Source organism: Anomalospiza imberbis, chromosome 7 (genome assembly GCF_031753505.1).
Source record: "Anomalospiza imberbis isolate Cuckoo-Finch-1a 21T00152 chromosome 7, ASM3175350v1, whole genome shotgun sequence".
Lineage (NCBI taxonomy): Eukaryota > Metazoa > Chordata > Aves > Passeriformes > Viduidae > Anomalospiza > Anomalospiza imberbis.
In genome coordinates, this window is record NC_089687.1 from 36,665,001 (window position 1) to 36,691,589 (window position 26,589).

The window sequence follows — 26,589 nt, forward strand, 5'->3', positions numbered from 1 at the left end:
GGCTGGCAGAGCAATCAATTTGCTATTTTCAATGCAATGAGAGCTTTCAGGAGAAATCAATTGGTAGTGGAATTAGGAATATGACCTGTGTAGCCAGTAATTATAGAAGATAGGTCTCCCCTTCACAGTTCATTTCCATCTTACCCTTTCCACTAAATAAAGGTGTTACCCATGGATGTTATTTGCTGCTTCTTAATCTGCTGTCAGAGACATTACTACCATTTATTTGAGAGCGTGCCAGAATGTGACCATGAGGAGGATAACATCAAACCCTGAGCCAGAAATCCTGCCTGGAGCAGCTAAGCAGGAAGCAGAGAAGATTTTTTCAGAGACACTGATTTTTACATAAACATTATTCCAAAACTTCTCCTGTCCTCACAGCGCACTCTCAGATTAGCAGTGAGATATGAACATGGCAAGGGTAGGTTTTGACAGGAGCCATGCTATACGGAAATCTGCATCAGCAGCAAGTGACAGGCTGGGGACAGAGAGAAGAAAGCAAGGAGCTGGAATTAGGATGATGGGATCTCTCCCACCTTTGTTTGCTTCCATGGGAAAGAGCCCTGCTGGGTGTAAAACAACTAAATGTTACTAGCTGGTAAGAAATAAAAAATTCATTAAATCGTAAATCTTTTAGAAAGGGGATCTACTGGGGAGATTATATTCACTTCTCATGGACATATTAATTCAACGGTGGCATATCATATTGTTCTCTGCAGGGGAAAAAAGACATATTGTTTTAAAGTCTGATATTTAGAGCAGTCCTTGAGGAAGGAAAGCAAATATAATCTTGGCAAGGAAAACCGAGTGCATGAGCACCGAGGAAGGGACATTAAACGCAGGGCCCAAGTCCCAGCTGCTGAAAGTCAGCGTGGTTTGACTGCAGTTCTTGGAGCTGAGCCCGTGCATGGGAGCTGAGAGTGAAGGTCACCTCCATTTAGCCACAACTCCTTGAAAATGTTAAGTGAACACAAAGGGTAATTTTTTACTGTGAACAGTCACTGTTTGCCCACCAGCAAACAGGTAAGAAGACAAAGACATTACAGCTGCTTTCATGTGACATTTGGTGGTTGGGAACTGTCTGGTCATCCATCTCCTTCTGGATTGCTTCTGGCTCAGCAGGGGAAATTGCCAAGCTCTACTGGCTCTCAGTCCAGCCAGACACTCAGGATTTGAGGAGAGCTCAGTAGCCACCTGCAGAACATGGGCTCTCCAAAGCCCTGCTCCAGCTGCTTCCCAGCCTAGGCTTCCTACATGCCTGGTCTCCATTCTCCAGTAGGCTCCAGTGGCACGTGTCAGATGCTCCTGCTGCAGATCCAGCCCCATCTCCTGCCTAAGTTGTATCATATGGAGACAAATAAAGCTCTGCCTCCCTGGAGAGACCTTTCCTGGCAGACACCTTGCACACAGCAAGGTCTCCTCACGGAGGTTGCTTCCACAGTGTGGGGTGGGACTGGCTGCAGGCCCCCTTCCACAGGTATGGTCACACTCCACCTTTGGCTTCCCACCTGTCTCCTGACCACACAAATCTTGTGTTCCTTTGAAAGAGGAACATCCCTGCTCCCTTTTTTCCTCCCTGCCTGTCTCCTGGATTGCATCTTTCCTCAGGAGAAACCTGTGGATTGTAAAAAAATCACCTCAGGGAATAGCTACAGGAAGGTTTTCAGCAGACACACAACTCAGTGTACAGAAACTGCTCGTGCCCATGGCCTTCCCCTGTGCTAACTCACCATCCAAAGGAGTTTATTCCAGGGGAACAAGGGGAGAGCACAGCTTAAGCTCCCCACACAAGATAACAGGGACTGCTGAGCGGCTCTTGCGCCATAAAACAATCTGTGCCTGTTTGACCCCGTCACACTCTCAGCCAGCTCAGGCACAGATAACCCAACCTGAGCCATCAGAAAAGATGGGATTTGCTTATCACTCAGACCGCATAGACCACTCTGCCCAGGAGAGCTCACACATACAAGCTCCTGCAGGACTTCCAGCTCTCCTCCTTCCCTTGGCCTGGCTCTCTCAGTGACAGCTTTCCCAGCATTCATCCCAACGAGGTGTGAAATTTGAAGCATCACCAAAATGCACACGGGGCTGCTCCTAGGTAATTACATGAGGAGATAAAGTAAAAAAAGGCTGATGAAACATTAACCACGAGCAGGCAGAACAACAAAGGCAGTGCACCCGAACCACAAAGACTCTTAATGCAGCATTAAGTCAGCTGGACCTCAGATGTGTATTTGCCATGTGGATTCAATACCTCCTTGAGATGGAAAACAGGAATAAGGCCACATTTTTTTCCACACCTGGGCCAGGCTCCTAGTTGAAACAGGCAGTTCATACCAGCCAAACACTTGGACATTTAATTTCTGATGCTGAGGTCCTGAGCAATGGCATTAGGTTCAAGGCACACTGGCAGCAGCTCATAGCCCAAAACCATAGGAAGCCAGAGAGTTTTTAAACTACTCAAATTATGCAATGTGAGCATGAGAAGGAGGCAATGTGGGCTTTAACTTCTGTACAGGGCCCCTGGAAACTTAATCCTAGATGATTACACCATTTCTTTTCTTTTTTTTTTTCCACAGAAGAAATAAACAGTCTTTTGTACCAAACATAAGGCTGCCTTATTTTGAAGGAAGATTTATCACCCAGGCTAAATCCATGAGTTCATTCTGGTTTTGTCCCAAATCTTCAAAGCCGTGTTTTACACTTCATGACACAGTATCAGCTGGTTCTGCCTCTGTGCCAGGCAGTCCCCAAAAGACATGCCACCTTTCCTTATAAAAAATAATAAAAGAATGCAGACCATCTCATCAGTTGCTTAAAACCTGCACAGCAAATTCCACACAGGCATGTTAGAGCCATGCAAACACATCCATAAGGACTGGCTTCCCTGCAGACCACAAACACCAGCAGTGTGTTGGGGCTTGGAGTGACCTGGTCTAGTCAAAGATGTCACTGCTTATGGCAGGGGGGTGGAACAAGATGAGCTTTAAGGTCCCTTCCAATCCAAATCATCCTGGGATTCCGTGGTGACACTGCTCAGTGAAGAGAAGTGACTGATGGGTGACAAAATCTGCTGAAATAAGGATTGCTCAGTGCCTTCCCTGCACCAACAGGGGCTCTGTTGTACTGAGCTGAAACCTTGAACTCATTACAATGTCACTCTGTCTCTGGATCCCATATCCTGTGGGGGAATCTTCTGGGAATGTATTTTGGTTCAGACTTGGGTCAAGGAGAGTTGACTTGACCTGAAAATAAATCCAGGCGATCTCGAGCTGAAGAGCCATTGACTACTGTTTGCAATACAATAAAGTGAGCAGATCAAACTCGGCTGAAAGCCAGGCTTAACATAAATCCAGGCAAAAAGGGGAACAAGAAGATTCATTCACCACCACGACAAAGGGGACTTTTTTTACATTGGCACAGTTCAGAGCAGCGACTGAAAAGCGCTTCCCAGCAGCATTTTTAGTGTCCCATATGGTGTGTGCTGTTTAGCTGTGCTGGTATCTCCAACAGACTGGCAGCAAGATAAGAGTTACACTACTTGGATGTTTGTGAAAAAGAGGCTGTGGGATTTTATTTTTTTTTACCATTTTTAACGTCACTAGCAGGAGTTCCTCTGCTTGCACACAGGGCAGCTTTTGTGAGAGGTATTTTATATGGATCCCCAAGGAAGGGTCTCAGTGGCTGGGCTCTGAGCTCTATTGTGTGCACGTGTGTGTAATAACTCTCTGCAGCTTTTGGTTTGCAGTCCAGGTTGTACTCGCTGCAGCTCCAGGATGAAATATTCTCCTGGCTCGCTGTACCACTACCTTCACTGAAGTTAGCCTCTCTCCTCTTCCAGGAGCTGTCAAAATGTTTGGTGGATAAAGCAAGTTTTGATCCAGCTGATAATTCCCAGAGCCTACCCACACGGCAATACATCCTCAAAAAAAGGAGACAGCCCCCCAGCTCTCCTCCTTCCCAGGGCTCAGCTCCAGAAGCAGCAGCTTGATCCACCAGCTCTTTGCCCACAACACAAACCCCACTCAGCAAATTCTCCAGCTCCTCAACAAGGCTGGTTGTCCAGCAACCACTCAGGAGGATCCTCTGCCCAGCCAGCAGCCCAAGCACAGTAATTTGGCCATTTTCCCAGAGTTCCAACTTTACCAGCAAAGCTGTCCCACAAGGATCTAATGAATACATCCTCCAGAACAAGCTGTGGGTGATGACAACATCTAGTGATGCTTGTACATCACCTTTTTCTGTCCCTGCTAAAGCCTCCTCAGAGTTCTCCTAGCCCAAGCTTTTGCACATTTCCAACCTAGAGCAGCTGGTTCATCTCTGGATAAATATAAAATGGAGTTTAGTCCTTCTCCTGGCATTCATTATCCATTCCATGTTACAATAAGGAGCTGGTCAAATCCCTGCAGCCTTCCCAGACAGAACCAGCCAGGGTAGCTGCTTTCAGGAGATGAAGGCAGCCTCTGTGGGAAGACATGGGTGCCACATTCCTCATTTGAGTGCAACTATTTCTAAACACAGCTCAGGGAAAGCTGCATATTTATTTTTTTTTATTACATTAAAACCCATTTTATTAACCAACTGGTACTTTAATGTGGATGATGCCTTTGTTTATAAAATAAATTATGCTGTTTCCTCGCATCTCCCACTGTGATTGCGTGACTCCTGGTCAGATTGTATAATGTTTGATCTAAGAATGTATAAACGCCACTAAACAAAGCTGCAATAGAAAGCTGAATAATAAGTTGAGACTCCAACCTCTCTCAGGGAAAAAAAAAAAAGGTGAGTTTGACAAAGTAACATGCTGAGAGAGCCTGGGAATCTTTCTGATGGAATAAAGTATTTTAAGAGGGACTCAATATTCCAACTCAGCATTTCCCATCTGTGCCTTCTAAAAGCGACAGAAACTTCACCCCTGACTCAAGCAAAATCTTCACAAATTGGGATTTCTTTTACAACTGTGTGAAAATTAACACTTTCACTTGCAATTAGCAGCATCACAGCCCTGCTCACACTTTTGCTGCAGAAACAAGCTGCACATGAATATTCACAGCCAGGCAATGCCATCTCCAAGAAACCAGTGCTGGGAAGGGCTTTACTTGTCTCTCCTTCAGACAGAGGAAAGGCACAGATCAGTCTCTCCACAGGGGCTTTGCAGGTAGTTGCCACTGCTCATCTTGGAGAGCTCTGGGACAATCATGGAATGGTTGGAAGGGACCTTAAAGCCCATCCAGTGCCACCCCCTGTCATGGGCAGGGACACCTTCCACTATCCCAGGGTCCTCCAAGCCCCATCCAATCTGGCCTTGGACACTTCCAGGGATCCAGGGACAGCCACAGCTGCTCTGGGCACCCTGTGCCAGGTTCTCCCCACGCTCACAAGGAACAATCCCATCCCAATATCCCATCTCACCCTGCCCTCTGGCAGTAGGAAGCCATTCCTCCTTGTCCTGTCCTAAATGTCCTTGTAAAATCACTTCTCACCTGAGAAGAATTTGCTCTGCTGAGGCAGGTCTAGGCATTATGCATGTGGAAACTCGAGTATTTTTTAATGGACACATCCTTCCTTCCCAAAAAATACCCATCATCACAGTAGTTGAACTTCCCAACCCCTCTGTGTTTGTTTGCAGGACCATCTTAACACTCCTTTTTGTAAGTCAGTTCCACTTAGAACAGCAAAAACATGAGCAAAACCAGCCCTGGAGATTTTCCAGCCATCAGGAGAGGTCCCAGCAAAGAGAAGACCTGCCCAATCTTTATCCACCACCTGCCCCTTCTCTGCTCAGGTGCCAAATGCATTGCAGCCACAGTGTGTGAGTCCTTTCTGCACAGCTCACACCACTAAAACCAGCAGGAAAAGAGGGAGAATTATTGCTTTCAATATCATATGCTTGACATAAAGGGAGTTAAGCAGCTCTTTTTAATGTATAAAAGTCTTCAAAGTAAAGCTGTGGCTATTTCAACTCCATCTTTCCTGGCCAGTGCAATAAAGCCTGAAGGAGCACAAGAAATGCAGGAAAGGGAAGGCACTAAGGAGAAGGAGGTGGGAAAAACTCCAGTACTGCCTCATGGATAGTCCCATTTCTAAGCACACGGCTTGTGGCCAAGCAGTGAAAGCCAAAATTATGAACTCAGTTACCAACGAGACCTGGAGCAGAAGCTCTGCCTAGAACTTTAAAAATCCAAGTGAAATGTCATTCCTTGGTGATGTTCCATCCTCAAGCCAGTCTAAAGTCATCCCCAGGATCTGATGGGTGGCATTTCATGATGTCCTGAAGAGCCAGGGGCCACCCTGCTCCACCCTTTCCAGGAATGATGGGCCCATCCTCCTCTTTCTGCAGGACCTTCCCTTTCCAGGGCCTGCTCCAGCACCTTTCAGCTCCACCAAGGCACATAATATAAAGAAAGTGGCCGTTTTCCACTGTCAAAGAGAAAAAGGAGATTCCCTGAGTCTCCTTTCCACTTTCTAAACAGCCAAAAAATTGTTCTCCACCAGAAAAGAGACCTGGAGCTGATCTGAAGCCCATTAGTGGAAACTGATGGAGCCCTTGCTGTCCTCAAGGAAGCCAGGAGAGTGGAAAGCAGAGAATCACACTCCTCAGAGCTTAAAATATTTGCTTAAAACTGGATGCCAGGAAGGTGAACCAAAATAATGCTTGAAAAGACAGAGTGGCTATTTAAGGGATGGAAAGACAGATTGTAATTACAGGGTCATGGGATAAATTTAACATGGCTCATCTGAAACAAATTGAGAACCGATTAGGCACCCAAAATGAAACAAACACCTTTAAGTCCTTTATTAACTCTTGCTTGGAGTAGCAGAGGAAATTCAGTTTTAAAAGCAAATGCCTTCTCACTTTGCAGAGAATTTTATAGGGATGAATCAGGTACTAAAGTTCTTGCCAGCAGTTGTTTTGCTTGGCTGCCTTAAAAGCAAACAAATAAACAAACCAAAAACCCCCAAACAACTCCTTGATTGAAACTTCAGGCTAGTCCTGGAAAACTCCCAGCCCACCAGTAGAGCTGGCAGGGAATGTTCCAACAGGCAGACTTTGGGCAGAAGAGAAGTTTTCTGCTGAAAAAAAAAGTTGAGTTTCATGGAAATATTGTCATGGAAATATTTTCAGTTTTCCAGCAGGATAAAAATTGAAGGAACAACAGCTTAATTTTCAAGGTTAAGTCATCATTCGGTCTAGATCAGCTGCTGTTCCCCACCCTTTGTGGGTGAAACTTTCTGCTGGAGTTCCCTTAACATGATTCATCCAACCCTCTCCCAGGAGAGACATTGCTTCCTTGGCATCCCTCCTGTATCCTGAGAAACACAGTCCAGCCAGAGGAGAATGGAGGCAGCTGCTCCAGGCTCTTGCACAGAAACAGGAGGACTTAATCATGCTCTTGACACGAAAAAGAAAAGGATCCATTTGGTTTTGAAGCCAAGCTGCAATGATGAGTCAAGCACAGCGCTGTAATCAGCACACACCCACCGCAGGCTCCAGAAGCGAGGGAGGATAATTTATGGGTTATTACAGGGAACCAGGAGACAGCAGGATTGCCACCAGGCCAGCTGCCCCTTCTGCCAGTCCCTCTAAATCCTCTGGATCCCCCAACAAGCTATGAATGGCCAGATGGATGATGGAGAGGGCAAAAGGCACTTCCAACCGTTCTGCAAGACCTTCACCGAGCAGCACGCTGTTGAGCAAGAGGCCCACACATGATGATTGGTCTTGCAAAACAGACATTACACACACTCTCGGGGCTTTCCCAGGCTATCAAGACATTTTGGCTCATCCTTCAGGATTTGGCATGAAGTACTTATTAGCGCAGACAGGTGTTTGGGTAGCAGGGATGACCAGCCATGGCAGGGCAAACATCTGGTGCCCATAACAAGTCGCTCCAGAACAGCTCCTTATGCCTTGGACATGCTGGGAAGTCAGAGAAAACCCAAGATGCATTTAGGGCAGTCCCTGGGACTCGGCATTGGTCTCACAGTGTGTTTGTACAGAGCAAAAGGTGCTGCTCACTGTGTTTGGGCTGTAGCCATCAGTAACTACTGGGACTGCCCAGGAGTTCAGGGCAGGTCAACACGCCACGAACAATTCCTGTGCTCCAGAGATCAACATTCAGCAGTGACTGGTATTTACTTCATACCCTGAGTCATACAACCACTGTTAGTTCTGCATCAGTTAATTTAAGCAGACAGGGGTGTGCTGATGGTATCTCAAACCCTCAAGACTTGTTTTGTCAAAGGACCCCCACGCCCTGCCTTACCTTCAAGGATTTGCTGGCATTCATCCTGGAGGAGCAGTGAGCTAGAAATCCCAAAGTGGAGCCAGAAATAAATATTCCTCTCTGTTTACTCACTGAACTGCAGTCTCTTGGCCTTCCCACTCAAGAAAAACTTATCTTTGTAAGATTCCAACCAGCATTTACATCCCCATAACAAATCCACACAGAACTTGAATGAGCCAGATTAAGTGGCTACAAGTGTTTTTGAGGTAATTGAAGTCAACAGAGCAAATTTCTTATTGGGCTTCTCTCAAATAATGCAAAACAAAGCCATTTATTTACTCTCTAAAAGTATCTGGGATGACATAAGCCTCCTCTCACCAGCAAGAGGCAAGTGGGGCTTGTAATCCCTTGCATACATTTGGTCATTGAGGTCTTCTCTGAGTTACAAGTGGAACTTCACACTTTGGGACAGCTGCTTTTGGAATCCTTTAGGACATGATGCTACCAGCTCAGCATCAGCCTATCAAGTACTTGAACAGAAACAACACTGCTGAGAATGAAGAGGATTCAAGAAGCAAAACTACCACGTTTAAAACCTTTTCAGGCGTTTCAAACCCACCACATAGGTTCAGGAAATTCTGAGGCTCATTCCTACCTTCTTTTTCTCCTTCCTGCAGGTGATGTGGGGGTTTTCATGTGAGCCTGATACATGTCAATGCCATCTATAAGGACCCTCGTTCCTGGATATTCACAAATGTTTTATTGCACAACTGAAAAATGTGAGAAAGAATCAATTATGAAGCATCTTGAGCAATCACACACTCCTATGAGGCACTTAAGATACTTTTAGGAAAAATGTACAACTACATTACAAAGCCCCTTGTTCTTCAAAGTGATGCTGATGCTGCAGAAAATGATAAATCAATACTGCAGAGGGCTTTCAAAACTGCTTGTTCCTTAGGGTTTATGAGGGGGCTGTGATGTCCAAGTTAAACGTAGGGGTTGCGTGCCTCCAAACCTATGTTCTTGCTTTCTGTGGGCTTCAGGCTGCCAAATCAAATGCAGAAATAGCTTCAAAAAGGGTTCAGAAGATGTAGGCGCACCCCAAGAAGCTGAGACATTGTGCCTGCTCTTAGAGACACAAAGACATCTGAAGTACTGAGGGGCAGCAAAGCTTTGACACACGGAGAGTCACAAGCTGCTGGTGACACGGAGCTATTGGCAGCTGCCCAGCTCATTATGCCCAGCCATCCTTTGAAGGCTATCGTTCTGTGGAACAGAAATCAATACCCCACACACTGCTACGAGCTGAGCCCGGCGGCTGGGACATTGGATCACTGGGAAAGCAAGGAAGGGGAACGCTGGGAGCAGGATAACACACAGGGAGCAAGCACAGCCTTGCCTGATACTGAAATATGGAGTGAAAAAAGGGGAGCCAGGAACATAAAACCTTCAGGTTCCTGCTGCAGGGAGCCTGGCTTGTGGTCCCTCCACACAAAGACAGGTGCTGCTGATGGGTCCTTGCCATCACCCTGTGTGGCCAGGCTGATGTCATCAGCCCCGTGTCAGACTGAGGGTTCTTACAAACACTGCCTCTGCTCCAAAGCGACCATCACTTCATACAAAAGCACTCCTTTATCTCCACAACATCGATCCAAATTGCACAGGAAACACACCTTCCAGGGAAGCATTTTAATATTGATCACCCCCGGGGATCTGTGTCAGCAATGGATGAAGAAAGGCTTTAGGCACATCCCACAGGGTCACTGTTGTCCAAGGCTTTGGATCTCTTTGTTGCCCTATCAGGACACTGCTCCAACCCGCTGGGCTCGTACCCCTCAATGCCAGGGGCTGGCTCCAGCTGCTTTTCATCGCTGTCTAAGAAATTATCACAGGAGACTTCATGCAATTAGGCCTCAAAAATGGGGATGTCAGTCCTCCAGGGGAACTAAGCCTGCTTCATGAAAGCCACTTCAGCCTTTGCTTTCGCTGCACAAGGTGTTTTTTTTACCCTGAGGATTTCTATCAAAGCGAGACACTAGTCAAGACACAGCAAGCCACTGTAGTTTTTACCTCTTTGTAGCTTATCAAGGTGAATGTCAGTGGAAAAAAAAAATCTCAGAGGTGACCAGGCACAGAGATGGCCATCTAAAGTTACATACTTTGGTACAAGAAAAATAAAAAACCCACCCCTCTGTTTTTAGTAAAAGCAAACCTGGTCTGTCTCAGCGCCAGGACTCCGTTCAGAAATCGGCGAAGGGAGAGTAATGAGCTACACAAAGGCAGCCCTGTCACACCCCGCTGCTCCTCCCTGCAGACTGAAACCTCTCTCAGGATCCTCAGCCTGGCTGAAGGCACCTTCCAGCCCCCATTCCCAGTGTCCTGGTGCCTGGCCTGGGGAAGGGTGTGTTTCAAGGCCATGCTTCTCAGGGTAGCTCCAGCATCTTGCAGGATTCGAGGCAGGGGCTGCAAGCTGCTGGTCCTGCACACAAGGAATACCAGGGGGAGGATGGATAGGGATGATATTTGTTCTGAATGTATGTGCTGCAAGAGCCTGCTTCAAACCCAGCTATGCAAACAGAGAAAGCATGGAGAGGTATCTCTAGTGAAGGCCAGCTCTGTGTGGACAGGGGATGAGAGAAATTCAAGGCTCTGGATAGCACACTCCTTTTTCCTCCTCCATCCATTCCCAGCCCTCCCTGATCTCCGCGGCCTCTCAGCTTCAAGACAAACGTGGGGCATCCCCAGAATTAAAAGCCTGCCATGTTATGACTGCTTTGACTAATCCCTGCTGAAGCCAGGCTGTTACATCTGGCATATTCAACCCACCTGGACTGGAGCTCCAAATCAAGGTGATGCTCCCATCTCAGCAGCCCGTGCTGAAATCCCAAGGCTGACAGGATTAAGGAGAGGAGACAGGAGCTGTCACTTCGCCACTTCCCTTAGCATCTTCCTCTGAAGAGCTTAAGGCTTCTTACTTGGCCAAAATGTCTCCTGCATTTTCTCTGGTTGTGAAAAGCAGCAACAAATTGAGACAAGGTGAAGAACTAAAACTTTCAAAAGTTGCAGCTGACATTCCCACTGGAGAGATCCAAGCTATTTCAAAAAGGAAAAGACTTCCATCTTGAGGAAAAAAAACCCTACATCTTGCATTTTGGCTGGACTGGACTCCTACAACATTTTTTTTCACAGGCAATTTTTGCCTATGCAGCACCTGCTCATCCAGACCATCCATCACTCTCCAGCTACCCAGGCATTCCAGAAAATAAATTGGATAAATGTGGTCCAATCCTTCCTTTTTTTTCCTCCTGGATATGACACTTAATTCCACACTGAAAACAAAGAAAAGCTGAATATCTTGCAGTGTGAATGACTGCAAGATTTCACTGCAGATGTTTTATCCAAAATCCTTCCTAAACATCTTCACTCAGCAAACAAGGACTGAGCTTGTAACTTCTTATGATGTTATACATTTTTATTCTGTCTCTGAAATGCAGACATCATAAAACAAGTTACTCTTGATCCCTTTTTTCCCCTAACTCTGTGTTCAGGGGAAACAACAGGATGAACTAAAATACAAATTTACAGATAAAATCCATATTTAGCTTTATGGAGGGATAAAGCTCTTAATTGCTGGACATTCTGACAGAGATATTTCCTTACTGTGGCAGATCCAATCTGCAAAATTTCTTTTCATTTTCAGTCTGGGTATAAAATGTCAATGATCCAGGGGATAGAAATATTTGTAAAATGTCCTTTTTTTTTTTTTCTGGCCCTCACCAACACACTGGAATTGTCAGAAAACAAGATAGAAGATGAGGAATTGATTCTTGGCTGAGCTACAATTAAGTTGTAGCTTTCCCTTCACTTCCAGAGCTTTATTAGGCAGATTTTATTTGATGAAATCAATTATACGGCACGCTGGAGATAAGTTAGGGAATTAGCTTTGCTTATGCTAATGCCTATCACTCCGGGGTGGTTTTGCCTGGGAAGAAGGTGTGGAATTTAATGTGATTTATTTAGGAACAGGCCTCATTATTCCAGGAGGGGAAGATGGCTGCAGGGAGGAAAGGTGAGGGCAGAGCTCCTCAGGACCATCACCTGTGGCATCTGCTAATTTCCTAACATGTTTTTCCCCCAGCACACAGAAGTCTTGTGGACATTTTGAACACTGGGAGGAGCCGGGAGATGTCAAGGCCTTCTGGAGCTTTTTGTTGGGGTGGTTTCACCCCTTGCTGGACTAACTCTTGGCTTCCTTATTTCCAGTTCTATTAATATAATACCAGTACTAGAATACTGCAAAAGGTCCTGAACAGAGCCTGTGCTAGTGGGGAGAAATTGCTTTCTCTTCTAAAAATGGGGCACCCGCCTTAATCCAGCACCAGGTGCTACGGGCACAGATTTTCACTGTTGCTATTAACCTATCTCATCTTGAGATCCTTTGGAATTAAGCACCTCTGGAGAGGAGGGTAAGCCTTTCAGTACTCATTTGGCACTGGACAGAATCAAAGGCAAGTCCAAAGGCTTCACCTGATTCCAGAAGGGGACAATTATCTGCTAATGATGGTGCCTGCAAGGCACCTGATCACACCGAGCTGGATACAAAGCTTAGGCAGCACAGCTGGTGTGGGTGCCACCTCTCCTTCCAACTGCATCACTCAGACTGGTAATAAACTGGAGACACTGGTGGTAAAGAGGGTCCTTCCTCATCTGACTGGATTTGACACAGAAATCTCTCAAAAATTGCTCAAGTGTCCTCTTGCAAACCAAGGTTTCAGAGGCTTCCAGCAATTCTTGATAAAGCAACACATTTCCAGAAAAGGCAAAACCAACCAAAGTCAAATGTGAGGCTTTGTTTGCTTTAGAGCACAGGAACCAGCCCCCAGAAACGAAACTTTATCTGGTGCCTCTAACAGGCTGGATCCCTATTTTTGCCTTGCTCCCAGATTTTCCTCCACACAGGCTGGCCTCTGAAGAGTCCTCCTGTGGCCACATGAAAGGCTTTCCACACCCCTGCATGGCACCAGCCTTTAATGCAGCCCAAAATCAGGCCCACTTTTAGATCCCTTCCTGCTGGATCAGAGCTCAGGCTGCTCAGCCTTGAGTCTCCAACACGGAGCCTAAATGTACCGTGAAAAAATCTGGAAACAGAGGCACTTAGGCTTTTAATAAATGGAGATTTACTTCGTTTGAAGCTCAACATCAGATTTCTGCTGTACTTAAAGTAAATACTATCCATTAATGAAAAAAACATGGTGTTTGTTTTTTTTAAATAAAAATAAACACACAAGAAATTTAAAAGTTACAGCTTGTAGCTTTCCAAGGATTGCTTTTAATAAATTGTACATGTACCCACTTTCAGGCATGGAAATGCATTTGACTGGGGAAAAAAGTCTGCTCCAGAGCTTTTTCTCTAGTTTGATAGAAATGCTGCCAAGTTCAGACTGCCCAAAGTGAGACACATCAGGGATGTCCCTACAGCTTGGCACTGTGTGGGTCCCTGCTGGGGGCACATGGAACCACACAGACCAAGCACAGAGTGGGGAGCAAGGCTGAGAAAGCAATGGAAATCTTAAAAAAAGGGAAGGAAAAAACAACAACCAAAGCTTCCTGATGGCTTTCCCAGCTGATATCAAATACCAGCACCAGCTGGTTGCTGGTGGACAGAGTCCACACCAAAGTGAGGGGTCTGGTTTCTGTCAGCCACGGCAACAGGGAACGGGCCGAGCCCCATAAAAGGGCTGCAGCAGTTTTTGGGGCAAGTATTCCCAAGGAAAGCAGACTCTCCTTCCTACATGCCAGCCAGGGACACCTGCTTATCACCAGCACTTCTGTGGTGACCAAGGATGGCATGTGAGGGCACACAGGGCCAGGGGCCGGTGACCACAGAGAGGGAGCAGGCGCTCCTGTGTCTCCAACAGCAGAAAGTAACACAAATCCCCATGGACTGAACCCATTCACAAGTGTTTTAACCTCATTCCCAGCACTGCATTCCCCTTCCCAGACTTCTCCAGCAAGCACAACAGCAATTCTCCCAGCTCCCATCTCCGTGACCTTTCCATTGTCCTGCTCCCCCACCTCTACACATGAACGTCACCTGTAAAATCCAGTCCCAGTCAGCTCTCCCTGACCTCTGCACCACACAAAAATTCCTCCTGCTAACATCAGACATGCTTGAATTAGCAAGGAAATGAAAACAAGCCACAGGAAAGGAGCGGGCTGGGGGAAAGGTGGGGATGGAATGCTAAGCAATCATGTCAAGTCACGGCTGGCCACATCCCGTTAGCCATGTCTGAGGGGTCCTTGTGTCAAAACAGCCCAGGAGGATCCTGCACAGCCAATCCTGCGGCACCTTGGGCTCTTTTTTGGGACAAGGGCTCCTTCAAGGCATTGGCACCTAGTGGCTGTACAGCCCAGAGCTCCCCTGCTTTACACCAGGAGAACCCAGAAACCACCCAAGGCTCAGCCCTACAAAATCACCACCACTTTAGGAGATGCTTTGCAAAATTACTGTGCAGCTGGGGGAGAGGAGCTTGGAGAGGAATTAATGAATTTTACTTGGTATTAGAAATTTGCAAAGTTCTGATAAAAATAATGAAAATTGAAAAAAAAAAAAAAACCAACAACAAAAAAAAAATAGCACTGTTATTTCCAAAACAAGCTTGTTTTCCCTATTGCTTATTCTAACACAAACACCAGAGATTCCAGCAAAGGAAAGATTCCAGCACTGGCACAAGCAACTCTTTAACCCACCTCATAAAAATGGTTGAAAGTGAGAAAATAAATTCATTTTCTTTTCATCCAGTATCTCCTCAGCCTCCTTTTTGCTTGAGCATCCCAGGAAACAGAGCAGAGATGGACAACGCTTTCAAGGTTGACCAAATTGAGGCACTGAACAGTTTCTTTAATTTACCCAAGCAGAAACATAATCCCAACATATTTGCATATGAAAAACTGTCTCCCAAATTAATCTGTGGGGGGGTAGGGGGAGACTGTCATTATATTGATGTATCTTTATATGTTCTAGTTCAAGGAGGTATAAAACTATTTCCAATGCTCATTATGCCTTTTTCATTAGTGTATTCTTAATGCTGTGATGTATTTTTCTCATTGGTAATGCTCTTAAGAAGCTCATTCCCTTCAAGCATCCCTTTAGAAGAACATGAGCTGCAGAAGCAACAACCACAGCCAGAAAAGCTGGGATCCTGAACACTCAGGTTGGGCTGCAATAGCAAAAAAAGAGAAAACCAGCAGTGTCTGGCTCTTGGTAGGTTGATTAAGTGAGGAATGAGGAGGATTTGCTTCCCAGGACAGACTATTTGCTCCCCACCACATAAACTAAAAAGGTCTTTATATAAGGGAATATTTATCAGTTCTTTCTGAGCTCTCCAGATCTGATCACACTGCAATACTCCAGTCTTCAATGTGATATGGAAAGAAATAAAGTTATATGGAAAGAAATTAAGTGACCACCTTTAAAACAGCTCCACAGCTGATAACCCTGGGAGAAGACAGTCCAGGAACATTAAGGATGAGACTTAAATCCAACGACTCTAATGAAATTGTGTAGCTGCAGATGTGACTCCCTCCTTAACAGACTGGACCAAATTCAACTCTGCTCCAATGCACCCAGCCCAGCCGTGGCTCCCATCTCCAGCCTTAATGAAAGCTTGTCCATGGTTTGAACCCAGCAACAATTAACCTTGACAGGGGGAGATAAGATTCAAGTTTCAAAGCACAGAGGGTTTGCTGGGGTTTTGTGCGCTTTCATGAGGCTCTGATTATTATTTTAATGCAGTTGTTTGTGGTTTAGTTTCCTTTCCTTTTCTTTTTTTTAAACTCCCCTTAATGGTAACACTGAAAAGATAAAAGTTTATGCACTCATGGCAGAAGCCAAAGGATGGCCCAAGTCCAACCTACCTCCACCCCACCGCACTCCTCGGATACGCTTCCAGACAAGGGGAATCAGACAAAGAGGTGCTGTGGAGACTGTAGGACTGACTGGCCTCAGACTTTTTGGAAAAAGGAGAAGAACTCATTAGGTTAAAGGGAAAGCCAAAAGTAGCTGGGAGAGTGCTTTTTTAGGGGCCTAAAGTAAGAAGCCAACAGACCTCCACATACTTCCCAGCAGGAAGCCTACAGTCATCCCCAGCACTGCTGATAGCCCCCTGTGCTTGGCAAGGTTCCACCCAACCATCTGGAGCTCATCCACCAAGGTGCAGCTCTGGGGGAGGAGACAGAGGGCCTGGCAGAGGTGTTCAGAGAGGAGGAGGAGGACGAGGGCTTTGGTTCCTGAGCCTCAGTGTGGTTTCACTTGGCAGCAACTGAGGGTCCATTTCTTCTGCAGATGGTGCAGCTGCCACTGGTGTGGGCAGCCCTAGGAGAACTTTAGGATAACCAGCAGTCACTGCTGGCAGCAGCATGGAAACCGTCCCAAGAGCTGGGCCTGCTGCACTTTTATCGGTGCCATCGCCACTCACACCCGGTGTGTCCAGGAGCCACGGCAGCTCCAGCCTCATGGAGCAATACCTGCATCCCTTCTGCTCTCCCCAGCTGATGTTTTGATCCTGCTGGTGCCTTCAGCACTGCTCCATCCCTCTGGGGGCCAGGAGCTGGCTCAGCACCTCATTGCCTTTGAAGGCAGCAGTGGTGCTCACCCTCCCCGAGGGCTGCTAACGACAGCCTGTTCTCTGCTGAGGTAGAAGTACAGCTCTGAAGCCTCCACTCAGCTCTGAGCTGTCTCAGAGCTCTCCAGACAATGCAGCCACGGGAGGTCTTTCAGCAAAGGGAGACAATCAAAGCTGGAGATCGACCTGGTCAAAGCAGCTGGGGAAGGAGATGTAGGGGGGAGGTGGGAGAGAGCAGGCGCACTGCAAGCATTGCAGTTTTCTTCCCGTGGCCATTGGGCAGCAAAGAGCAGTGGCAGGAGAGTTCCCAGGGCCTCTCAATATGGGCAAACATCACCTGGAAGGGTTGGCCACCTGTGGGGCTAGCAAATGTGCCATCAGCGTAAGAGAAAAGCAAACTAGAGTGCAATATATGGTGTTTATTTCTAGTCTCTCCAGACATGCCTATGCACACTTGTGTCCCACCCTGCTCTGCATTCATGCTGCCTGCACAGAAACCACTCATTAAGTTGAATACATGGACTTCCCTTCTCTCACCCTAAACCTGACCTAGAGGACACTTGCTGCAGGTGAGGGGAGCAGGGAAAAGGAAAAAAAAAAAAGCAGAGGAAAGAGAAAAGGACAGGACTTTTGCCATGAGACTACCAGTAGATCACATAACCACCACCCACTGCAGCAATGAAAATACAGCCCAGGCTGAACTTTTCCTTCCCAACACACACCTCCATGTTAAGGTGAAGCTGCCACATCCTCCCTATGGAAGCTTTTAAAGATGCAACTCACTCACCTTTCTCCCAGAGCAACTCCTCAAGCCTCATCCCAGTATTCCCAGATATTTTGTTCTTTGTTGGCATGCTGTAAGCACACTCATTTGTCTCCTTAAAACTCCTGCAGCTCTCTGCCCTCGTGCGAGGAGTGACCACTTACTATCTGATGAGCACCCCTTGAGCCAGAAACCTGGGAAGCTCTTTTTCCAAGGGCTGTTTGGAGCCCAGGAATGGCTTTTAAAGCATGTTGCTCTCACTGAAACCAGCCAAAGTTAAGGCACAGCCTTTTTCTAAAGAGCAATCCCACAAGGTTCTGCCACGAGGATTTCAATCACTGGGGAGAGAAGATTGCAAGGCAAGGACCTGAGGAGGGCAAGAACCAGGGATGCTGCTGGCCAAGCTCTGCAGAAAAGATGCACCTGCAGGTAGAAGGCAGGCTCCTCCCAGAGCCCAAACCAGCACCAAACCCACAGCTGAATCATGTGTCTTCTTTCAGATTTTCAGCCCCTAGATCAAAGCACAAATCCACAAGGGCACAGTCATCTGTCTGACCTGTCCCAGATTTTTTGAACTACCCTAGAAAGCTACTTTAGGCTTTAGGAAAAAAAATGCTCCTGATAACACAAGCCAGGTTTTAATATTGTGTACATCATGGCGTGGCTCACAGCAGGGCACCAACCTTGCACAAAACCTAGTTCAGGGGGAAAAGTCTTTCTAGTAGCCCAGAAGCCTCTAAAAAGGGGAAAAATGGGGCATCACACATCCAGAAAAACAAGACACACTGATGAACTGACTGTTCACAGCTTCCAAGCAATAAATGAGCCATGGGCAGCCTTGATTTTTAACAAGACATCACTAATGGTGTATTCCAAACATAAAGAACAGCTCCTGGGGCCAAACCAGGGCTGCTTGAAAATCCCACAGCTTGTGAGACCTTGCAGAGCAGTGCTCCGAGGCGCTGCCGAGCACGGGATGATTCCACCTTTGCCACATCCTTCCCTGCACGGCTTTCAAGTGCCAGGCAAGCACAGCGCTTTTCCTGCTGCTGGGTGATTTCAGATCCTTGACCTGGCAATGGTATTACATCTGCTAACTATTATCAGAGGGGGAGGAAGGCTCTCCCTCCTCACTTCCCTGCTCCAACCCCGCGCAGCACCGTGTTGTGTCTGTGAGAGCTGAAAGCAGCCGAGCTGTAATTCAAACAAATCAGATCTAATCACCCTTATCAGAAGGGTGATAAAATCAACGAAGCTGAGAGGCTGCAAAAACACGAGGCAAAGAGGTATTTTTTGATGGGCATGGAAAGCCAACACCTCTGAAGAGCTGTTTTCCCCGCAGAGACATCGGATCACAGCGGGGAATTGCTGAAGAGAAGTGTCTGTGCCGGTTCCCTGCCACCTTTTGCAGACCTCAAAAATGTTATTTCCCAAACTCTGCTGCTGAGGAGGGCTCTGAGATACAGAGGTCTGCACTCCACAGTCCCCCATAGCTCCTAAAATTTGGACAAAGCAGTCACAATTGCTACAGATGGGCTGACACTGTGCCAGCCAGATGCTCAAGAGGTGCAGTGATGGTCCAAACAAAACTTGGAGACAGATCCAGGTGTTGTGGAGGTGACCACAAGTTTTACTTCGTTAGCACATCTCCCAGACACAGAGCTGGAATCTGGCACAGGCCCAGAGCTGAAGATGAGGGTTTCCTGAGTGTCAGACCCCCTTTTGGAGGACAGCACAGCCCTGGATGCTCTGAGAAGCACAGTGGGGCTCTAAGGGTCAATCTGCACACAGCACTATCCCACAGCTGGTTCTCTTTGCCTGGTCAGCATGCCATTGCTAGCTCCTAATCCCAAATTGACCATCTCAGTGGCCCTGTACCACAGCAGGAACAATCCTTGGCAGCTTTCCTGCTTCAGGCTGCCCAGACTTTGTGAACCGGGACTGCAATGAGATTCTTCTGGTTAAGCTCAGCTCCAGAGGAACCACCTGGAGCTCTTGGCCAGCACCAGGAGAGCCTCTGCCTTGCTCTGACTCACCTTTCTGGCAGAGGAGCCTGAGAAGTGTCCAGGAGAAGAGCCCTGTGTAGGATGAGGCACGCATGGGTGTGCAGACAGACAGGGAACTTCCTGACACACAGCCCTGACCTCGCTCCAGCCGGCGTGATGCAAAACAAAGCTCCACTTACCCACTAGCAGGGGATGTCACGCAGGGATGGAAAAATGAGGGCTGGAAGAGACCTCAGGAGGTCACCTAGTCCAGCTCTGTGCCACGTTGGAAGAGTTAGCAATGTATTATCCCCGTCAGGCACACATCTAACCTATTCTGAAAGGCCTCTGGTAACAAAAGCAATATATTCCAGGCTTTTGCTATTTATATCCTGATTTTGAGCACTGCTTGAAGAATGGAGGGCACAGAGGGGAATTGCTGCATAATAGCTGGGAATAGCTGCATAATAGCTGAACACTGCATTACTGAAATGTTGCAGGACCCCGGGGGAAGCTGCTGAATAGGTAAGTACATCTCAGTACAAAATGTAAGGGCAGGGCCACCAGCAAGGTGACAAGTGCACATTGGAGTGCCCCAATCGGCCTGGCCAGGCCACCTGGCAGGGTTGCAACATCTGGCAGAGCTGTCCAGGGTGGTCATGGAGTTTCATTCTCTGGAGACATCCAAACACACCTGGTTGCATTCCTATGACACCTGCTCCAGGTGACCCAGGGGGTTGGATTGGAGGATCTCCAGAGATCCCATCCAACCCCAGTTATCCTGACCCTCCTTCACTGTGCAAGGTGATCTCAAAGCTGCCTGGGTCCTGCAATCTTTGCCTCCCACAGAAGCTGTCCTGACATCCTTCCCAGGGATTAAAAACCAGGCAAATAAAGAAATAAAGTGGCGTTCTCAGCTGCATGGGAGAGGGTGTCCCTGCAAGATGGGGGACTGGGTATATTGACACAAACACTCAGACTTTTGAAAAGAAAAGTGGAAACGCTTAGCACAAAATCCCATTAGCAAATAACGGGATTTCTGGGAGCACCATCTGTGCACCACATTGAACACCCGCCCCGGAGCACGGAGACTGAGGCACGTTGCATATGGAAAGCCAGACAAAAGAATATACAATAATACACAAAGGCAGGGAAAACACATATAGCACGGGGAAGAAGCCAGAAGAGACTTTTTCCTCCCCATCCTCACAATACCCAAAATCTCATTCCGTTCACAGCCTTCCCACCGTGGCTCCTGAGGCACCTCACGTCCCTTTGTGCCCACTGTGAGGCCCCGTGATGCTGCCACAGAAGTGGAGAAAGAGCTTTGACGTGAATGAGAATCAGCTGACAAACCAAAGCTGTTGAGTGTGAGGTGACACACAGGTTTAGCCTTAGAGATGTTTTTTTTTCCCCTTTGGGTGTTTTCCAGGGAGGTCTCCCAGATTTCTAAGGCAAGAGATTACCTGGAAAAGGCTCTGTCTCATCCGTGAGCTTCTTCAGCTCCACCGCAGCAGAAAAGTCTGGAAGTAGCCATGCTGGGGTAACTCTGAAACAAAGCAAGAGAGGATTTGGTGTGAGTGGGTTTAGAGAGCAAAACAAACCCCACTTTACAAGCTGGCAACTTGAAGGAGCCCTCTCCAGTGACACTCGAGCACCCTTTCTCCTCTGCACTTCCAAACGTCTCTGTCTTTGTCCGCTCTCCCAAGGGCTCTTCAACAGCCTCCTCCAAAACAGCTATTACAGCAATTACTGCAATTAATTGATTTGCATATCCCCAAAGCCCCATCATTAGTGCAACACAGCCAAGCGTGTTAGTGTTTAATAATATCAATCAACAATTATTCATAACATCCCGCCCCGGCAGACCTAAATATAGAGACAAGCATTCATGCGAAAACAAAAAGGAGGAAAAAAAAACCCCAGCAGCTAAACAAAAGAATTAATTTAGAGCAGAATTAGGATCATAGAAACAAGACAGACAAGAGACAAGGTCAGATGTCTCGCTCCCAGCTGATGTGAGACTCTCCCAACCTGCCTGCTCTCAGTTACTGAGTGAGCTGCAAGTAAATCAAGTGATTTTCTCCTTGTAGTAAACAGCCAGAGAGCTGCAATGAGCACCAACACAGCGGGGTAGAGGCAACAAGAGGTGACTTCCACAGTCTGCTGGTCCTGTGTTCAGAACAGCACTTCAGCTAAAGCTCAAGAGGGTCCCCATTCAAGACAACACTTAAGCACATGCTGAAATTTAGGTACGTGCTTAAATCCTGCTCCTCCCTGGGCCAGGCACGAGTTAAAGGGAAAGGCTGCTCTCCAGTTTCCCAGGCTTTTTTAGCAATGCAAGATGCATCTCTTAGGGACTGTATGCTCTTTGCCAGCCTCTGGATTTGGAACCACATGGGAATGTGAGGCCAGTGTGAGACCAACACCACCAGGATATCAGAGAGCTGACACATCTTTACCATCCAGGGTGTTTTCCAGGGTTTGGATGTGCCCAGGTCCCCCAGCCACCCTCTGATCCCACAGGCGCCGCTCCGCTGCTCTCTTCAGGGAGGGTTTCCACCATCTTCAGCAGCAGGAGGAGGATTTTGCAAGAGCCCAGGTCATATTACCTTAATATAATTAACAGATATGTTGATCAAGCAAGAAGAACAGATATTGCCCTGAAACAGTGCCAAGCAAACTCAGGCATTCAGCTCCTCCGATAGTGTTGGCACCAAAAGCAACAAGTTTTTTTATACTGCTGGAGGAACTGGCAAGACCATGGTGGTGCAAAGCCACAGCTTTGCTGCAAGCCCCAGCTTTTCACCAAGCTGGTGGAGTCCTGCTCTGGCAATATCCTATTTATCGAAGGAATTAGGCCAGGAGGGGCTCAGGAGGTGCTTCCCGCTCTTGCGGACGCAGCCAGAGCTGGGCAGGAATGTCCTTAACCTTCATCACTCAGGACATCCCAACCATGCAGCAGTGTCAAAGCCATCCTAAGCTTCCTTCATCCTCACCAGTGCATCCCAAGGTCCCTCAGACTGCTCTGCCAGCACAATTCCGGCGTGGCAAACAGTCCAGGTATCACAGAGGGTGGCAGGAAAGATGGACCCAGCCACGAGGAGAAATGTGGCTGCAGGGAAGGAGCAACTCTACCCTTGCTTCCCACCTTTTGGCACTGAGACAAGCTCTCCAGAACACTTTTCCCTCTGCTTTGGCTCTGTCAATCCCATAGTCAGATCCCAACACTGTAAATCACATCAGCCTTAGCAGAGGACACCCAACTTTCCAGCTCTGGGCCCAGAGCTCCTGCTAAAACTACTGACTGCAGACTAAACAAAGCTTTTTTTTTTTTTTTCCCTGCCCACAGTCTGGACTCCTAACTGGAGACTCATCCAGCATGAAATCTATTCCCATTCCTTCCCTACCCCTTCCTGCCTCCATCAGTGCTAATGCTGGGGGAGGCATTGTGCCTCGATGGTAGGAAGGAATAAAATGCAATGTCTCGTTGGCAGCACTCTAAATAGAAAAAGAAATAAGATTTTAGAGCCCCCTTGCCTTTTGTTGGCCTTCTAACTTCCCCCAGCGCCTGTAGCCACACACAACGAGCTGGGAGGTGTGCCCAAAGCAGGAGCAGGAAGCAAAGCAAACTACAATTGCAGTAAACCACTTCAAAAAGGCTTCGGTTTCCCTCAGAGTCGCTTGAAAGGAAACTTGACGCCTCATCCCTCATCTTTCACACGTTTTAAAAGAAACATTAGTCTGATTGTCTGGGTTTTTCTTGGGAAAAAATGCATTTCTGGAAGTCAGAGTTTAAAAGCAAAACATAAATAGGAAATATAAATGCTTCCTTAAACCCATATTCGGGTTGTTTGTGAAAATCTCCAGCAGCTTTCACTGCCTCCCAACAGCGACTGAGAGATTTTAGAGGAAAAGCAAGACATTAGAGGCCACGCTGCTATTTTCCAGGAGAACGTGGAAGGGGAAATCCAAAACAACTCAGAGCACAACGCTGAGGACCTTAGAGAGAAGTTTGCCTGGAGCAATCATCTCCTAACTGCCGTAATTACCGTGAAAGGTCATCAAGGACACATCCCTGTGCATGCTAGAAAAATTCATGTGAGCATTTCGCGTGGTCAGCGCAGCTTTTCCAGTGAACGGAGCAGAGCTCTGTCATTGAGCCACACGAGATGACATCAGCAAACAGGCATTCCCCTTGGAAAGAGCTGAGGACACGGAGCACCTTCCAGCTCTTTGCTCTCTTGATTTTAAACACAGCCATTAACAAATCTGAAGCAACCAAAAAACGGGGGTAAGAAGCAAAGGCTGCACACGCATTGGCAGCAGTGAGGACAAAAGAGCTCAGTCTGCAAATATAATTGGATTTAAGAGCCAAACTTCTCCCGGGAGCTGGCTGCTGGGAGGTTCTCCTGTCCCACCGCCAGTTCCCCGTGTGTCCCATGATCCAGCAGGAGCTGGCTGGTGCCCACAGTGCCTATGGGGTGGCAGCCAGACCCCGGCACACGGCAGCTCCCCTCGCACGCCGACATCCACACGCAGCTTTAGGGGAGCCTTAACGAAGGGCAGATGCAGAGGGAGGTTTGCAGCAATGTTTATCCTGAGGTGCTTCTCTCCCCGGGTCCCCACCAAGGAGGGAGAGCAAGAGGATGGGCTGCTGAGGAGAGAGGTCCCTCCACGGCTTCATCCCGCAGCCAGAGCGGTGTCCCTTCTCCTAGGACACCCCAGGGACACTCTGAGCAAGGAATCCTTCAAACCCTGCCCTCCTCTCCGCACAACATCTGGGACTGGCCACATCTGGCTGCCTGGTTTTACCTGTCTCAGGCAGAACGATCATTCTGGGGCTGGACTGAGTCCTTCAGAGCCCCACATCTCACTTTCAGAGGTGGAGGAGAAAGTCTTTGACCCGTTGCGAGCCTTTGTGAGGACTTGCTGTTGGCATCTGCCTCTCTTGGCAGGATGAGTGTACAGTCATTTAGGCTGGAAGGGATCCTCACAGCCCCATCTGCTCCAAATCCCTGCTCAAAGCAGCAGGAAGCAAACCCAGCACGTCCCCTCTGCTCCTGCAGCCAAAGGCACAGGTGGGGGACACGTGAGGAGCAGGGAAGGATGCAAGAGATCTCAACACAAGAAAAATCCTGCTCTGAGCACAGCGGAGAACAAATCTCCTGGGCAAGAAGAGGCTGCTGAACCACAAATAGTCCTGGCTGAACACCTCAACTCTAACCTCTCGCTCCAGGCACAAAAAGCCCTCCCAAAAAGCAGGTTTTAGCCCTAAAGTCCCATCCAAATAAACACTCCAGCAAAGAACTGACCTTTATCTGCAAAAACAAGTATCCTTGGCGCTTTTTTCCCTAAACTTTACCCCCTTCTTCCCAGACCTGGTGGCCCTGCTCTGCACCTCACAAAGCAGACCTATCCCAGCAAGGGCCCACCTGCTTCATTTATCCCACGTAACAAACTGGGAAGAGCTGGAACTGCTGCCTCAAAGGTGTCCCACCACCACACGCTGCTGTTTGACTGAGCAAATTCACCTGTTTCATACTTTGTGATACAGGAAGCAGCAAAAACCCTTCTCCAACTCAGACCAAACCTTCCCCTGTACTCATTCCCAGTGAGAACCCTGCAGCACTTATGAGTTGTTCCTTCTCTGCCCTGTTTATTTCATTCCATAACACCAAAACCAGAGCCAGGCCTGGAAATTAAATTGCACCCACTAGTTTCATTCATAAATTTGGCTGCACAACCACCAACTCAGCTATTGTTGTTATTTCTCACAGTTTACCACCTCCAAGCCAAGGAGCATTGTTTTTATTGCTATTGTGAGAACAAGAGCAGGGGAAAAAAATAATCTTATGCTTCCCTTCCCCTCCCAATCAAAATAATAGAGAAAAAACAAAAAAAAACTCAACAGGGCGGATGTTGGATCCTCAAGGATTTTTTTTTTGGAGCTATCTACAGGAGCTCAGCCTGGTGCTGCAGGTTTCTGAGTCTGAATTTTTATCAATGGGCTGCACTGGGTCTATTTGAAAAGCCAGCAGGTGTTCGAACAATGAAGCAGAGCTGCCTCTACATCTGGGCCACAAAAGTCATCGCCGTGTTTACAAGAAACAGGATAAGCAAGAAAACATCCTGCCACAGGCACCTAAAAAGCTGCAGCCACTTGTTATTCTTTTTTTTTTTTTTTTTTTTCTCACACTGGACTGTTTATTTATAGCACAAGAAGTTGAACCAGTAGGAGGAAAAAAGAAGTGAGAGGTTTCTCACTCATTTCCACGCAGGAGTGACGCACGTGCGACGTGGCAGGCGCTGGGCTTGTATTGTCCCTTCAGCTCTGGGATCTCATTAACCCCTCAGCTCTGGCTGCAATTAATTAATGATCAGGGCACAACCTGCTGGGTTTGCTTCATTGATGCAACGGTGTCAGTTAAACCTGACTCATTCTGGGACACCCTGGAGGGAAACTGAGTCACCACATACTGGAAATAACGTCCCTAAAGCCTAAACTCACAGACATTATGGGGGAGGGATGAGGGAAATTTCTCATCCTCAGCACTTAAGATGGGATCCTGAGGGCCAACAGAGCAAGAGTCTCCTCCAGAGCTCAGAGAGGACATAGAGGGGCCCCTGTGGAGGAACATCTTCCCTTGGACAGTGCACCAAGCACATCTGCAGAACCAAGGGTTGTCACCAAATTTCAGCTGCTGATGGCTTGTGGCCCCCTACAGAATCACTGTATTCTGTGAGTTCTTTCTCATGACATTTTGCTCTGCTTGCTTTCAACTTTTAAGTTTTAAACAAAGCAGGACATGTCCAATCTAGTAACAACATCAGGTTTTTAAAATCAAATTCATTCAAATTCATTGAAGATGCACCAAAATTAAACCTCTAAAATGTTTCTCACCATCCTTAAGAACAACTCGGGAAATTCCAAGGTATCTCTGCCTTCCAGACCAACACTTTGTGACTCAAGTCATTCTTATGTC

At 47.4% G+C, this 26,589-nt stretch overlaps 1 protein-coding gene across 3 annotated transcripts in view; it reads right to left on the reverse strand.

The window, feature by feature from the left end:
- The window catches only part of ACKR3 (atypical chemokine receptor 3), a 44,169-nt gene that overhangs the window by 11,893 nt on the left and 5,687 nt on the right, over positions 1–26,589 (reverse strand). Inside the window, exons 3-5 of one of the 3 annotated variants that reach the window (XM_068196658.1) lie at positions 21,070–21,150; positions 11,058–11,233; positions 8,884–8,998 (exon numbers count right to left, since the gene is read on the reverse strand). The gene's annotated coding sequence lies outside the window, so the exon portion shown is untranslated. Of the gene's footprint in view, positions 1–8,883; positions 8,999–11,057; positions 11,234–17,642; positions 18,001–21,069; positions 21,151–26,589 lie in introns of those variants that run through there. The other 2 variants (XM_068196660.1, XM_068196661.1) reach the window with 2 other exon arrangements.